We start from the raw sequence: 15,705 nt of genomic DNA on the forward strand, positions 1-15,705 counted from the left end.
ACAGAGGTTTGATCCCTGATCCGGGAAATTCCCACATGCCTGACAACAACTAAGCCTGTAGGCCACAAGTGATGATTCTGTGCTCTGGAGCTGGGGAGTCAGAACTATTAAGCAAACACACAGAGACCACGCATTGCAACAAGAGAATCCACTAGAATGAGAAGTTCATGCACTGTAATTAGAGGGTAGCCCTTGCTCGCTGCAAGTAGAGAAAAGCCCCTGAAGCAACAAAGACCCAGTGGAGCCAAAAACAAATTTTAAAGAAAATTTTAACGTACTGTTATGCAGATAAAGGAATGTGATTGGAAAACTTAGTTACTAGAGGCAGAGACAACGCTCTAGGGAATGAAATGTAAAATAACAACATACACGATGTAATGTAGACAAAGAGATATGTGACAATAAGCATAACAGGAAGTAAATATATCTTTTAAGCAAAAGTAAACTTTGAGGCAAACTCCCTGTGGTCCAGTAGTTAGGACAATGTGCTTCCACTGTAGGGGGCACATATTCCATCCATGAATGAGGAACTAGGAACCAGACTGCCATGTGGCGCAGCAAAGAAAAAAAAAAAAAAACGTAACTTCTGATTTTTTCTATAAAGCACTCAACAGTCAATGCACCTAACAGCGCTAATTACCACAGGAGGGGGACAAGGGGAAGTAGATACCTTTGAAATACCTCATCACATGCTACCCAACGTCAAGCAACAAAATTGACAGGAGTCAAATGACACATTGTTGCAGAACATATAAAGACCTTGCCTTCTGGGACCTCTTTTCTTGGAGTCTACTTTCCATGAAACCTCTTTTTTTTTAAAAAATCACTTTGTTCATTTAGAAACAACCATCTGTAAGTCAGAAGTACTTCCCATTTTCCTTAATAAAAAGTAATTTTGAGGTAGGAGTTGGAAGGGCAGCAGGTTGGACATCTATAATCAGCTACCCTCCTTTTTGCATGCCCTGAGATAAGAGATAGGTGGGCTCAGGTTGAGGAATTTCAGTTCAGTTCAGTTCAGTCACTCAGTCGTGTCCGACTCTTTGTGACCCCATGAATCGCAGCACGCCAGGCCTCCGTGTCCATCACCATCTCCCGGAGTTCACTCACACTCACGTCCATTGAGTCAGTGATGCCATCCAGCCATCTCATCCTCTGTCGTCCCCTTCTCCTCCTGCCCCCAATCCCTCCCAGCATCAAAGTCTTTTCCAATGAGTCAACTCTTCACATGAGGTGTCCAAAGTACTGGAGTTTCAGCTTTAGCATTATTCCTTCCAAAGAAATCCCAGGGTTCATCTCCTTCAGAATGGACTGGTTGGATCTCCTTGCAGTCCAAGGGACTCTCAAGAGTCTTCTCCAACACCACAGTTCAAAAGCATCAATTCTTCGGCACTCAGCCTTCTTCACAGTCCAACTCTCACATCCATACATGACCACAGGAAAAACCATAGCCTTGACTAGGTGGACATTAGTCGGCAAAGTAATGTCTCTGCTTTTGAATATACTATCTATGTTGGTCATAACTTTTCTTCCAAGGAGTAAGCATCTTTTAATTTCATGGCTGCAGTCACCATCAGCAGTGATTTTGGAGCCCCCAAAAATAAAGTCTGACACTGTTTCTACTGTTTCCCCATCTATTTCCCATGAAGTGATGGGACCAGACCCATGATCTTCATTTTCTGAATGTTGAGCTTTAAACCAACTTTTTCACTCTCCTCTTTCACTTTCATCAAGAGGCTTTTTAGCTCGTCTTCAGTTTCTGCCATAAGGGTGGTGTCATCTGCATATCTGAGGTTATTGATATTTCTCCCGGCAATCTTGATTCCAGATTGTGTTTCTTCCAGTCCAGCGTTTCTCATGATGTACTCTGCATAGAAGTTAAATAAGCAGGGTGACAATATACAGCCTTGACGTACTCCTTTTCCTATTTGGAACCAGTCTGTTGTTCCACAACCAGTTCTAACTGTTTCTTCCTGACCTGCATACAGATTTCTCAAGAGGCAGGTTAGGTGGTGTAGTATTCTCATCTCTTTCAGAATTTTCCACAGTTTCTTGTGATCCACACAGTAAAAGGCTTTGGCATAGTCAATAAAGCAGAAATAGATGTTCTTCTGGAACTCTCTTGCTTTTTCCATGATCCAGCAGATGTTGGCAATTTGATCTCTGGTTCCTCTGACTTTTCTAAAACAAGCTTCAACATCAGGGAGTTCACGGTTCACGTATTGCTGAAGTCTGGCTTGGAGAATTTTGAGCATGACTTTACTAGTGTGTGACATGAGTGCAATTGTGCAGTAGTTTGAGCATTGTTTTGCACTGGCTTTCTTTGGAATTGGAATGAAAACTGACCTTTTCCAGTCCTGTGGCCACTGCTAAGTTTTCCAACCTGGCTGGCATATTGAGTGCAGCACTTTCACAGCATCATCTTTCAAGATTTGAAACAGCTCAACTGGAATTCCATCACCTCCACTAGCTTTGTTCGTAGTGATGCTTTCTAAGGCCCACACACTTCACATTCCAGGATGTCTGGCTCTAGATGAGTGATCACACCATCGTGATTATCTTGGTCGTGAAGATCTTTTTTATACAGTTCTTCTGTGTATTCTTGCCACCTCTTCTTAATATCTTCTGCTTCTGTTAGGTCCATACCATTTCTGTCCTTTATCGAGCCCATCTTTGCATGAAATGTTCCCTTGGTATCTCTAATTTTCTTGAAGAGATCTCTAGTCTTTCCCATTCTGTTCTTTTCCTCTATTTCTTTGCATTGATCGCTGAAGAAGGCTTTCTTATCTCTTCTTGCTATTCTTTGGAACTCTGCATTCAGATGCTTATATCTTTCCTTTTCTCCTTTGTTTTTCGCCTCTCTTCTTTTCACAGCTATTTGTAAGGCCTCCCCAGACAGTCATTTTGCTTTTTTGTATTTCTTTTCCATGGGGATGGTCTTGATCCCTGTCTCCTGTACAATGTCATGAACCTCAGTCCATAGTTCATCAGGCACTCTATCTATCAGATCTAGACCCTTAAATCTATTTCTCACTTCCACTGTATAATCATAAGGGATTTGATTTAGGTCATACCTGAATGGTCTAGTGGTTTTCCCTACTTTCTTCAATTTAAGTCTGAATTTGGCAATAAGGAGTTCATGATCTGAGCCACAGTCAGTCCCTGGTCTTGTTTTTATTGACTGTATAGAGCTTCTCCATATTTGGCTGCAAAGAATATAATCAATCTGAATTCTGTGTTGACCATCTGGTGATTTCCATGTGTAGAGTCTTCTCTTGTGTTGTTGGAAGAGGGTGTTTGCTATGATCAGTGCATTTTCTTTGCAAAACTCTATTAGTCTTTGCCCTACTTCATTCCACATTCCAAGGCTAAATTTGCCTGTTACTCCAGGTGTTTCTTGACTTCCTACTTTTGCATTCCAGACCCCTATAATGAAAAGGACATCTTTTTTGGGTGTTAGTTCTAAAAGATCTTGTAAGTCTTCGTAAAACCGTTCAGCTTCTGTTTCTTCAGTGTTACTGGTTGGGGCATAGACTTGGATAACTGTGATACTGAATGGTTTGCCTTGGAAACGAACAGAGATCATTCTGTCATTTTTGAGATTTCATCCAAGTACTGCATTTCGGACTCTTTTGTTGACCACGATGGCTACTCCATTTCTTCTGAGGGATTCCTGCCCGCAGTAGAAGATGTAATCGCCATCTGAGTTAAATCCACACATTCCAGTCCGTTTTAGTTCGTTGATTCCTAGAATGTTGACGTTTACCCTTACCACCTCTTGTTTGACCACTTCCAATTTGCCTTGATTCATGGACCTGACATTCCAGGTTCCTTTGCAATATTGCTCTTTACAGCATCGGATCTTGCTTCTAACACCAGTCACATCCACAGCTGGGTTTTGTTTTTGCTTTGGCTCCATCCCTTCATTCTTTCTGGAGTTATTTCTCCTCTGATCTCCAGTAGCATATTGGGCACCTAATGACCTGGGGAGTTCCTCTTTTGGTATCCTATCATTTTGCCTTTTCATACTGTTCATGGGGTTCTCAAGGCAAGAATACTGAAGTGGCTTGCCATTCCCTTCTCCAGTGGACCACATTCTGCCAGGCGTCTCCACCATGACCCGCCCGCCTTGGGTTGCCCCGCAGGCATGGCTTGGTTTCATTAAGTTAGACAAGGCTCTGGTCCTAGTGTGATTAGATTGACTAGTTTTCTGTGAGTATGGTTTCAGTGTGTCTGCCCTCTGATGCCCTACTGCAACACTTACCATCTTACTTGGATTTGTCTTACCTTGGCGTGGCGTTTCTCTTCACGGCTGCTCTAGCAAAGCACAGCCGCTGTTCCTTACCTTGGACGAGGGGTATCTCCTTACCGGCGCTGTTCCTGACCTTCAACGTGGGATAGCTCCTCTAGGCCCTCCTGTACCTCTGCAGCCACCACTCCTCGGGTTGCTCCTCCAGCGTGCGTGGCTCCTCCCAGCTGCCGCCCCTGGCCTCGGGCTCGGGGTGGCTCCTCAAGGTCACCACCCCTGGCCTTGGGCGCAAGGTGGCTTCTCCTGGCAGCCCCTGATCTCAGACGCGGGGTGTCTCCTCCCGGCCGCCACTGGCCTCAGACGCGGGGTAAGTCAACAAAAACACTGTAAACAGCCAGTTTGTCTCTTAATTCAAGGGAATAAACATGGCAAGGACAAAGAAAAGAAAAACCCTGTCTGATAAAGGAGACAGTACACAAGTGCAGAAAGGCGCCTTGGAGTCAAAAGTTAGAGGATCAGTCCAGGCCATAATGAGTTTTGCTCCTTTGAGAAGCCTTTACTTCAAGATCCAGGGTGTGGTGTGTACCCAAGAGGAGAGTCCTGAGACAAATTAACCAGGGGGGACAAAGCAAGGTGATTGGCCCACATTCCTCATACCTTTCTTTCTAAAAACACGTCTTACTTTCCTTAGGCAACCATGAGCTGTCCGTTATATTAGCATTTTGTAGACTGATGAACATAAATACCAGTGATAGTGTCTAAGAATATTTGCTTTCTTATAGAGAACATCGCAGGGTGACACCAAATGTATTCATTAATAGGCTAAAATCTCTTTAGTTTGTCTGTAAGAGGAAATGAGTTTTCAGTAATCTGTGTTTCAGAATCTTATTTTATTTGGAAATGACCTAGATAGCCAACAAACTTTCATCACTTAGTTTAGCACAACCCTAGAAATTCAGGTTATTCAAGTCTAGAGAGAGTATTTAGACACACATTTCTAAAGTATAATCATTCTTAACAGAGTTTATCTAAAAGCTCCAATTGCATTTGCATTCTTTCCTTAAAAGTTTCTTCACTCAAGTTACTTTAACTGTTGACAAACTTACTTAATATTAAACCTGCTAAGTCACCTCAGTCGTGTCCAACTCTATGCGACCCCTTAGATGGCAGCCCACCAGGCTCCTCGTCCCTGGGATTCTCCAGGCAAGAACACTGGAGTGGGTTGCCATTTCCTTCACCAATGCATGAAAGTGAAAAGTGAAATTGAATTCGTTCAGTTGTGTCCGACCCTCAGCGACCCCATGGACTGCAACCTACCAGGCTCCTCCAACCATGGGATTTTCCAGGCAAGAGTACTGGAGTGGGGTGCCATTGTCTTCTCCGAATATTAAACCTAGGTACAATAAAAGTATTAGACAATGTTGAAGACTCAAGACATGTCTTAGTTAGATTAGCAAACAAACATTAATACTAGATATTTAGTATTGAATATTTCCCACTTCACGTGAACCTGAAAATTTATTTAGGTGAATTTCTCTTGTAATTTTTTGATTTGTAAGTGCTTACTTTTTTTTTTTTTTACAAACAATTGAATTAAAGCTCATTTACAAATTAACCTCAGTAATATTACCCAAAAACAAAGAGACACACTGAGATAAACATAAATGCAGATCGACAGACATGAGAGCTCTCATACTTTCCTGCTTGAGATTTAAAATATCTCTTTCACCCTTTTCTTCCCACCCCCTGCCCCGTGGTTTAAAAGTCTAATTTGCCCAAGACAGACATCCCTGGAAAAATGGGTTACATATTTCAAGGACATGGCAAAGGTTGCTCACTATGCAGGGTCGCTTCAGTCCTGTCCAACCCCCTGCAACCCCGTGGACTCTAGCCCACCAGGCTCCTCTGTCCATGATGAGACTCTCCAGGCAAGAATACTGGAGTGGGTTCCATTCACTCCTCCAGGGGATCTTCCCTCCCCAGGGATCAAATCCATGTCTCCTGTGTCTCCCCCCAGGGGCTCGCAGGTTCTTTACCACTAGAGTCATCTGGGAACCCCTGGCAAAGGTTAACTTTCAGCTTTTTTTTTTGGCAGGTCTTTTTAACAAGCTTGCTGCTTTTAATTCCACATGTAAAAAGAACCAGTTTTGCACTTTCAGAGAAACAAAAAAATCATCTTAACCAGTTTTCTCCAGAGTCTAAACAATTTCATGGCCATCCTGTATCAAACAAGCTATCTCTCCTTTCTATAGTCACAGCTTTATGGCTACAATACAGATCAAACAGTGCTCAAATTGACTGTGATAACAGGGACAGAAGGAGTGATAAAAATCTTGGAACATCTCTCCAGGGAAATGGGGGTCTTTCATCAGAAGAATCTAAAGGGGTAAACAAACTTGCTAGAGTCAGGGAAACTGGGCTCCCCCTCCCCCCTCAATACAGAGGCAGTTAGAAGGGGACCAGCTGATGGAAGGGAGACAGAGGGGTTGGGAGGGTGTAAGGCCACAACAGGACAAAGAATGGAGAGAGAAAGGCAGTGGGGAAACACTGTTGGAGCTGTGGGCCGACAAAAGAGAGTCGACTGAAAAAGTGAAGATTTGACCAGCCAAAATATAATGTGAAATTGTAATATGGATAATCATCCTCACAAATCGCATCATTCTTTTTCCAGTTGTAACTTGCCTTCATCTCTGTGGGTGCTACAGCACCACTCGAGGGTGCTGTACATTTCACATGTCAAAGAATACAGCCATAAGTTAGGGAGAAGAAAAATCTCCTGTGAGAGTTCACAAACATTAAACATCTGTTTTCTCACAGAACTCTCCCACTTGGAGAGTTTCCCAAACACCGTGAATGGTGTGGCTTCCTCCCTGTCCTTGTGACAGGTGACCTGTGATCACACCGTGGATCCTTTCCCACTCATCTGGATGTTTGCTATTAGCACTTCATTCTCCACAATCCAGGGGTCTTCTTCCTTGTGCCACAAGAATGGAGATAACGTTCAGATCAGAAACAGAACTTCCTACTCAGAAGTAATGCCATATACTGTGGCTTCTTCCAGAATCCAACCTCTCTCTCTCTTTTTTTTAATAAATGTATGTTATTTTTAATATATTGATGCATTCATTTCTTTTGGCTCGGGTGAGTGTTGGTTGCTGCTTGGTCTTTTCTCCAAGTTCAGCAAGTAGGCGCTACGCTCCAGTAGCAGTGCTCGTGCTCCTCACTTGCTGCGGCTTCTCCTGGGTGCACGGGCTTCAGTAGTTGTCCCATGTGGGCTCAGTAGTTGCAGCTTCCAGGCTCTAGAGTGCTGGCTCGTAGTTGAGGCACACAGGCGTAGCTGTTCTGTGACGTGGGATCTTCCCAGACCAAGGATCCAACCTGTGTCTCCTGCATTGGCAGGTGTAGAACCCAGCTCTTTCGTCAGCCAAGGAGTGAGGACATTACAAACTGACAGGAAAATACTTCTCAAATGAATTTACTCTCTGCCTCCTTCTGAATGCACAGGGAAGAGCAGGTATCTAGTTCCTACCTAAGAACTACTGAACCAAGAACACAGGGCTAGAAAACAGGCAACTGGATATTTCAAAATTTGAAATCAGCTTTATAAACACTCAAGCTGTGGAGAAACTCCTTGTGCATCATAAGGTGGGCAGGTCACCTGAAGGAAAGTCAAGTTTAAATGCCTGATGCCAATCAGGAAGCTTAACATGTGTGAGTCAGAAAGGTTTTGAGCTTAGTCAAGAAAAACAGGGGATCTCAAAAGGTACAGAGGGAACGTGCAGAGGTACCCCAGGGCAGATCCCCACGCCCGAGGGAAACGATCCTCACCCACAGAGAGCACGTTCCTGAGGGTCTCCACCATCACATCCTGGTAAAAGGTCCTCTGGGCAGGGTCCAGGCATTCCCACTCCTCAGGAGTGAAATCTAGGAACACATCCTTGAAGATCAACTGTGCCTGAAATGAAAACACATTTCACCAACGGGCCCTGAGGAGGAGTCTTAGTTTCACAAAAAATGAGAAGAGGTGAAAGGGGTAAAGCTCAATTCACTTGAAGTAATATTCTGATAGATCCACTAAAACCTGCCTGAAGCCAACTGTTGGTCTCTAATTTATAATTTCCTCTTTTTTCCTAAGATTATGATATCCTGCAATCAACATTTATTTGTCATGTATGTGGACATACATGAGAGAGAGACGTTGGATTCTGGAAGAAGCCACAATACATGAAAAATACACAAATTAAAACCAAGACTGGGTTGTCTATGCAGAAGTGTTCCATTCAACACAGTGAGTGACATAGTGTCACTATTAGACGAGTTACAGCAAGACTGGTGTCTTCAGAGATGACAAAGTCCACAGTGACTTTAAAACAACATATTGTGATGATGACGATATCATCACACTGACGAGAGGTGTTTCAGCACGACCTACACACTAAGCATTACTCCAAAGACTTCACACAGATGAATTTGTCATCAACATAACAGCACATTAGTGAAAGACCTGTGTCCACCTTACTGGGGAGAAAACTGTCACTCTAAAAATTGCTCAGATCAAACAGTTAAGAAATGAGGCAACAGCACCTGAGCTCAGGTGGTTGGGAGAGACGACTGAACCTAAAGAATCAACCAGTTAACTAGCAGAGAAGGAAAGTGCACCCACAGAGAGTTCCCTGCGAATACCTGAAACAAGTTCAAGGAAGCTGAAATACAATAGAACAGCATAAATGGTCACGATACAGGGTCACACCCTCTCCCATCGCAACCCTCACCATCTCAATCCTCTGACTCCAGTTTACATCATTCATGTGACGATGTAGAAAAAACTTAGCGCCATGAAATACGCTTAAGAGACAACTGAAACTGCTACAAAGCATACACCATCATTTATAAGATGATGTTTTTGTAATTAAAAAATGGAGTTACATATCCATGGATTCATGCATGCATGTGTAAACAGAAAACTGATTGAAAAAAGTAGAGTTGTCTTAATTTTTTTTCCTTTCATTCTTTCAAAATTCATTCAGCATCAGCTTTGTGCCTCAAACTTGAAATACAGCAGTGAACATGATGAAGCTTACAATCTAGCAGCCAGCCAGCCAATTTCATCCACAATTTTAATGTTACTATAGAAATAAGTGCTCTGACACAAGCCCGGTGCAAAGACAAGATTAAACAGAAAGTCTTAACCTACATTGAGAAATCAGACAAGGTCTCTGTGAGGAAGAAACACTTAGGATTGGCAAGGTGGGAAACAGAAGAGGGTTGCAAGCAGAGAGAACACCCTGAGTGCCTGCTCTGAGGCAGGAAGATATTTACTGAACAGAAAGTCAGCCAGTGTGACTGGGACACAGGGAATGTAGATGGGGTGATGCCAGATAGAGGCTCATTTATGCAATATCTATGGATTTAGGACTTTATTTCAAAAGGTACTGGAAGTCACTGAAGAATCTGCAGGAAGAAAGTTAGACACTTAGATTTGATTTTCAGAGCTCTGTCTACTGTGTGTGGAAGTTGTTCTTTACCTGCTTACTCATGCCAGACTCTGCAGCCCCGCTGAGGGCAGCCCGCCAGCTCCTCTATCCATGGAATTTTCCAGGCAAGAATACCGGAGTGGGTTCCCATTCTCTTCTTTCTTTTTACTTCTTCATTCAGTAACTTTGTCAACATTCTATTTCTTTTTCAAAGCTTATTTATTTTGTTTATGTTGGGTCTTTGTTGCTGTGAGTGGGCTTTCTCTAGTTGCAGCTGCAGTGCCCGGGCTTCTCCTTGCAGTGGCTTCTCTTGTTTTGGAGCACAGGCTCTAGAGAGTGCAGGCTTCCATAGTAATGGCTCCCGGGCTCTAAGGCACAGGCCTAGTAGTTGTGGCCCATGGACTTAGTTGCTCTGAGGCATCTTTCTGGACCTGGGATGGAACCCGTGCATCCTACATTGGCAGGAACATTCTTAGCCACTGTACTACCAGGGAACTCCTCAATATTATCTTATTCTAGTTAAAAAAAAAATAAAAATAATACAAGCAGAAAATAACAATACAGAATATTTCTTCTAATCTTTATAAAATAACTGTATTTAAAAATATGTGGGCCACCCTATGGGGAAGTGGTTCAGAATCTACTGGGCAATGTAAGAGATGTGGGTTGTTGCCTGGTCTGAGATCCCAATTGCTGAGGGGCAACCAAGTCCGTGAGTCTCAATTCCTGAGCCAGAGCTGTAGAGTCCAGGAGGTGAAACTACTAAAGCCTGCAAGACAACAGAAGCCACCACAATGAGAAGCATGCTCACCAGAACCAGAGTGGCCACCACTCGCCAGATCTAGGGAAAAGACACTGAAGCATGAAGTCAGAGTACAGGAAATAAATCTATTTTAGAAATAATAATGTGATTTTTATCATTAATTTTAGATATGTACTTATTAACAAAGTCCAAAATTTATTATTTTATTCCATTAAGAAAATACTGAATCAGTGAGAGGGTAACAGGCAGGAAGGCCAGGGGTCTCCAAGTGGAGGAAATAGGCTGCAAATGTCAGACATTTTTCTCTCTCTTAAGCGGCAGGAGGAATCTCTGATTCCTCTGCCTTTTCTAAACCCAGCTTGAATGTCTGGAAGTTCTTGGTTCATGTACTGTTGAAGCCTAGCTTGGAGAATTTTGAGCATTACTTTGCTAGCATCAACACTATGAAAAGGCAAAAAGATATGACACTGAAAGATGAACTCCCCAGGTTGGTAGATGTCCAGAGGAGGAGGAAAGCAGAGAAATAGCTCCAAAAGGTATGAAGAGGCTGAGCCAAACCAAAAACAACGCCCAGTTATGGATGTCTCTGGTGGTGGAAGTAAAGTCCGAAGCTGTAAAGAACAGTATTGTGTAGGAACCTGGAATGTTAGGTCCATGAATCAAGGTAAATTGGAAGTGGTCAAACAGGAGATGGCAAGAGTGAACATCAACGTTCTAGAAATCAGTGACCTAAAACGGACCAGAATGGGTGTATTTAATTCAGATGACCGTTATATTTACTACTGTGGGCAAGAATCCCTTACAAGAAATGGAGTAGCTATCATAGTCAACAAGAGTCCAAAATGCAGTGGTGCTGCTGCTGCTAAGTCACTTCAGTCGTGTCCGACTCTGTGAGACCCCATTGACAGCAGCCCACCAGGCTCCCCCATCCCTGGGATTCTCCAGGCAGGAACACTGGAGTGGGTTGCCACTTCCTTTTCCAAGGCGTGAAAGTGAAAATTGAAAAGGAAGTTGCTCAGTCGTGTCCGACTCTTTGCGACCCCATGGACTGCAGCCCACCAGGCTCCTCCGTCCATGGGATTCTCCAGGCAAGAGTACTGGAGTGGGGTGCCATTGCCTTCTCCGCCAAAATGCAGTACTTGGATGCAATCTCAAAAACGACAGAATGATCTCTGTTCATTTCCAAGGCAAACCATTCAATATCACAGTAATCCAAGTCTATGCCCCAACCATTAATGCCAAAGAAGCTGAAGTTGAACAGTTCTATGAAGAACGGTAGATTTCACAGAACTAACACCAAAAAAAAAAAAAAAAAAAGATGTCCTTTCCACCATAGGGAACTGGAATGCAAAAGTAGGAAGTCAAGAGATACCTGGAGTAACAGGCAAGTTTGGAGTTGGAGTACAGAATGAAGCAGGGCAAAGCTAAGGATTTTGTTAAGAGAACGCACTGGTCATAGCAAACTCCTGTCAACTACAAAGTGGCATTGACCAAGAGCACTGCCAGTGACTGAACAACAAAGGCGTTTGCCGTCTGCCTCCATGGAGAGTGAACCCCATGCTCCTATAGGTGTTGCCCTTCAACAGCTGTGGAGTGAGGCACTCCACGCTCCAGGGAATCCGGTGAGATGGGTCTTTAGACAATTGGATTTTCTTTTTAATGTTTTTAGGAACAGATTTTATGGTCTCTATCATTGTATCTCCTCCTATCTAGAGAAGCACTAAATCCCTTTATGGTGACATCATATCCTCATGACTAACAAAAAACCTTTCGTAAAATAAGTGCTTAAACGGTACTGAACTTCCCATTCACCAAAACCTTATATATTGACCTTCCCCACTACCGCTTTGAAGCAGTCTCTCAGAGCTATTTGAGATGCTGCCTCCTGGGCTTTAGTCCTCATTTTGCCTTCATTTTGTTTGGTGCCATCCTAAAATGTTCTCTCTAAGAAAGCAAAGGTTTTAGAAATTATCACTGGTATTTATGCTCACCAATCTATAAAATGCTAATATAAAAGTCAGTTCTTGGCAGTTAAGGTGTCCTCCAGGTGGAGGCAGCACGGCTCAGGCATTCATGAACAGCAAGATCCAGTCTGGGAAGTTGGTCGTGTTCATCAAGCCAACCTGCCCCTACTGCAGAAGGACTCAGGAGTTCCTCAGTCAACTGCCCTTCAAACAAGGGCTTTAGGAATTTGTCGATATCACAGCCAACAGTGACACCAATGAGATTCAAGATTACTTGCAACAGCTCACAGGAGCCAGAACGGTACCTCGGGTCTTCATCGGTAAAGAGTGCATAGGTGGATGCATGGAAGCAACCTAGATGTCCATCAGCAGATGAATGGATAAGAAAGCTGTGGTACATATACACAATGGAGTATTACTCAGCCACTAAAAAGAATACATTTGAATCAGTTCTAATGAGGTGGATGAAACTGCAGCCGATTATACAGAGTGAAGTAAGCCAGAAAGAAAAACACCAATCCAGTATACTAACACATATATATGGAATTTAGAAAGATGGTAATGATAACCCTGTATGCAAGACAACAAAAGAGACACAGATGTATAGAACAGTCTTTTGGACTCTGTGGGAGAGGGAGAGGGTGGGATGATTTGGGAGAATGGCATTGAAACATGTATAATATCATATAAGAAATGAATCGCCAGGCCAGGTTCGATGCAGGATGCAGGATGCTTGGGGCTGGTGCACTGGGATGACCCAGAGGGATGCTATGGGGAGGGAGGTGGGAGGCAGGTTCAGGATTGGGAACACGTGTACACCCGTGGTGGATTCATGTTGATGTATGGCAAAACCAAGACAATCAGTTCAGTTCAGTTCAGTCGCTCAGTCGTGTCCAACTCTTTGCGACCCCATGAATCACAGCACGCCAGGCCTCCCTGTCCACCACCAACTCCCGGAGTTCACTCAGACTCAGGTCCATCGAGTCAGTGATGCCATCCAGCCATCTCATCCTCTGTCGTCCCCTTCTCCTCCTGCCCCCAACCCCCCAACATCAGAGTCTTTTCCAATGAGTGAACTCTTCGCATGAGGTGGCCAAAGTACTGGAGTTTCAGCTTTGGCATCATTCCCTCCAAAGAAATCCCAGGGCTGATCTCCTTCAGAATGGACTGGTTGGATCTCCTTGCAGTCCAAGGGACTCTCAAGAGTCTTCTCCAACACCACAGTTCAAAAGCATCAATTCTTTGGCGCTCAGCTTTCTTCACAGACCAACTCTCACATTCATACATGAATGAGCCTCCAGTTAAAATAAATAAATTTAAATTAAAAAAAGAAAAGAGTGCATAGGTGGATGCACTGATCTAGTAAATATGCATGAGAGAGTAGAACTGTGGACACGGCTAAAGCAAATTGGAGCTCTGCAACAATTACAGAGCAGATCCAGGCTGATATCCCCCTTGAAGACTGGCATTGCTGATAATCACAGCAGTTCCTGGAGGATGGACCTGGGGCAACTTTACCCAGTCACAGCAACTGTTTACTTAAAATTCTGAAATATGTTAACCTCAGGAAGGGGCGGGCATTTGGGGAGGTGAAAAACAGCTTCTTTTGACTCAGTATTAAAAATGGACCAACTTGCCAAAAAAAAAAAAACAAGTCAATTCATGGTTGCTCAAGGAAAGTAGGAAGTGTGTTTTCAGTAAAGAAGGTCTGAGGAATGGAATTGCATTTTGTGAAGGGAAAGGAAGTAAGCCTGACTTACAGGTGCCTTTTTAGGATGGAAGAACAAAAAAATGGGTGCAGAAAGTGATAAGGTTTGTGAAAAGTCAACCATGAGAAGTGGGTTTTGTACATGGTTTAAAAGAAGTGCAAAATAAATTTAATTAAGTTTGCCTTTTAAATAAAGTAAAACTTATTTAGCTTTGAATTTCGCTTTTCTGTCTGTTGCAAAATTTGAATTTAGCTTTTCTGCCTGTTAAGATGACACCTTTTCTTCAGATGGTGAACTGCCTTTGATAACAGATTGAAGTTTATCTCTTAAATGATCTGTTCTGAAATCTTGCATTGTTACTTTGGCTATATGAATAGCTCTTGTTTCACAACGACCTATAATCCTATCTGACTGAGTGTTCTAAACCTATTTGATATTTGTTGACAAAACTTCCTAAGTCATTGTAATGAAGAACTTGATTTCTAGCTAACTTTGGGATGCTTCAGAGGGCCCCTGAAACACCCCAAAGAGAGATATTACACTAATTAGGCTCATTTTCTATACAGAATGACATGACAAGTATTGTCAAGTGAGTAATAAGTCTCGGGTTATATTGTATGGTAAATGTTACTAATATAGATATCGGAGAAACCATATGATGCTGCTAAAATTCTGATATGCTTGGGTAAAATGTTATGAGGTTTAATTCTAATTACTATTTCAAAATATTGTCATAACACACATCAAGTTTTGCAAAAATACTTGCTCTTCAAGAAGATTTATAGAAAGGACTTTTGGATAAATTCCAGGTTCTGAACTGGGTAAGGATTCTAAAGGAAAATCTGATGACTTCACAAAGCTTAACAGAAGGACTGATGAATATGCTTATAACTTTTATGGTTTGTATCCGAAAAATTACTGGTTTGAATATGTGTTATCCAGGTGTAAGGAAAAAAAAAACCTTCCTCTAAAACTAATTATGACAGCAATTTGGTAAAATTATATTTTATACACAAATTGAAACATTTCTCTTTTCTATCTGAACCCTTCTGGAATGCAAAAGTAGGAAGTCAAGAAACACCTGAAGTAACAGGCAAATTTGGCCTTGGAGTACAGAATGAAGCAGGGCAAAGGCTAACAGTTCTGCCAAGAGAACGCACTCGTCATAGCAAACACCCTCTTCCAACAACACAAGAGAAGACTCTACACATAGACACCAACAGATGGTCAACACTGAAATCAGATTGATATATCCTTTGCAGCCAAAAATGGAGAAGCTCTATACAGTCAGCAAAGAAAGACCGGGAGCAGACTGTGGATCATATCGTGAACTCCTTCTTGCCAAATTCAGACTGAAATTGAAGAAAGTAGGGAAAACCACTAGACCATTCAGGTATGACCTAAATCATATACCTTATGACTATACAGTGAAAGTGAGAAACAGATTTAAGGGACTAGATCTGATTGCCAGAGTGCCTGATGAACTGTGGACGGGGGTTTGTGACATTGTACAGGAGACAGGAATCAAGACCATCCCCAAAAAAAGAAA

The 15,705-nt window shown here is 42.7% G+C and overlaps 1 protein-coding gene and 1 pseudogene across 1 annotated transcript in view; both read left to right on the plus strand.

Moving 5' to 3' along the window:
- LOC120871946 (zinc finger protein 420-like) overlaps window positions 1-15,705 on the plus strand; it is a 719,570-nt gene that overhangs the window by 422,985 nt on the left and 280,880 nt on the right. The window lies entirely within an intron of this gene.
- Window positions 11,060-14,092, plus strand: LOC120872974 (annotated as a pseudogene).

The sequence above is a fragment of the Oryx dammah genome, unplaced genomic scaffold (genome assembly GCF_014754425.2).
Source record: "Oryx dammah isolate SB20612 unplaced genomic scaffold, SCBI_Odam_1.1 HiC_scaffold_13, whole genome shotgun sequence".
NCBI classification, from domain to species: Eukaryota; Metazoa; Chordata; class Mammalia; order Artiodactyla; family Bovidae; genus Oryx; species Oryx dammah.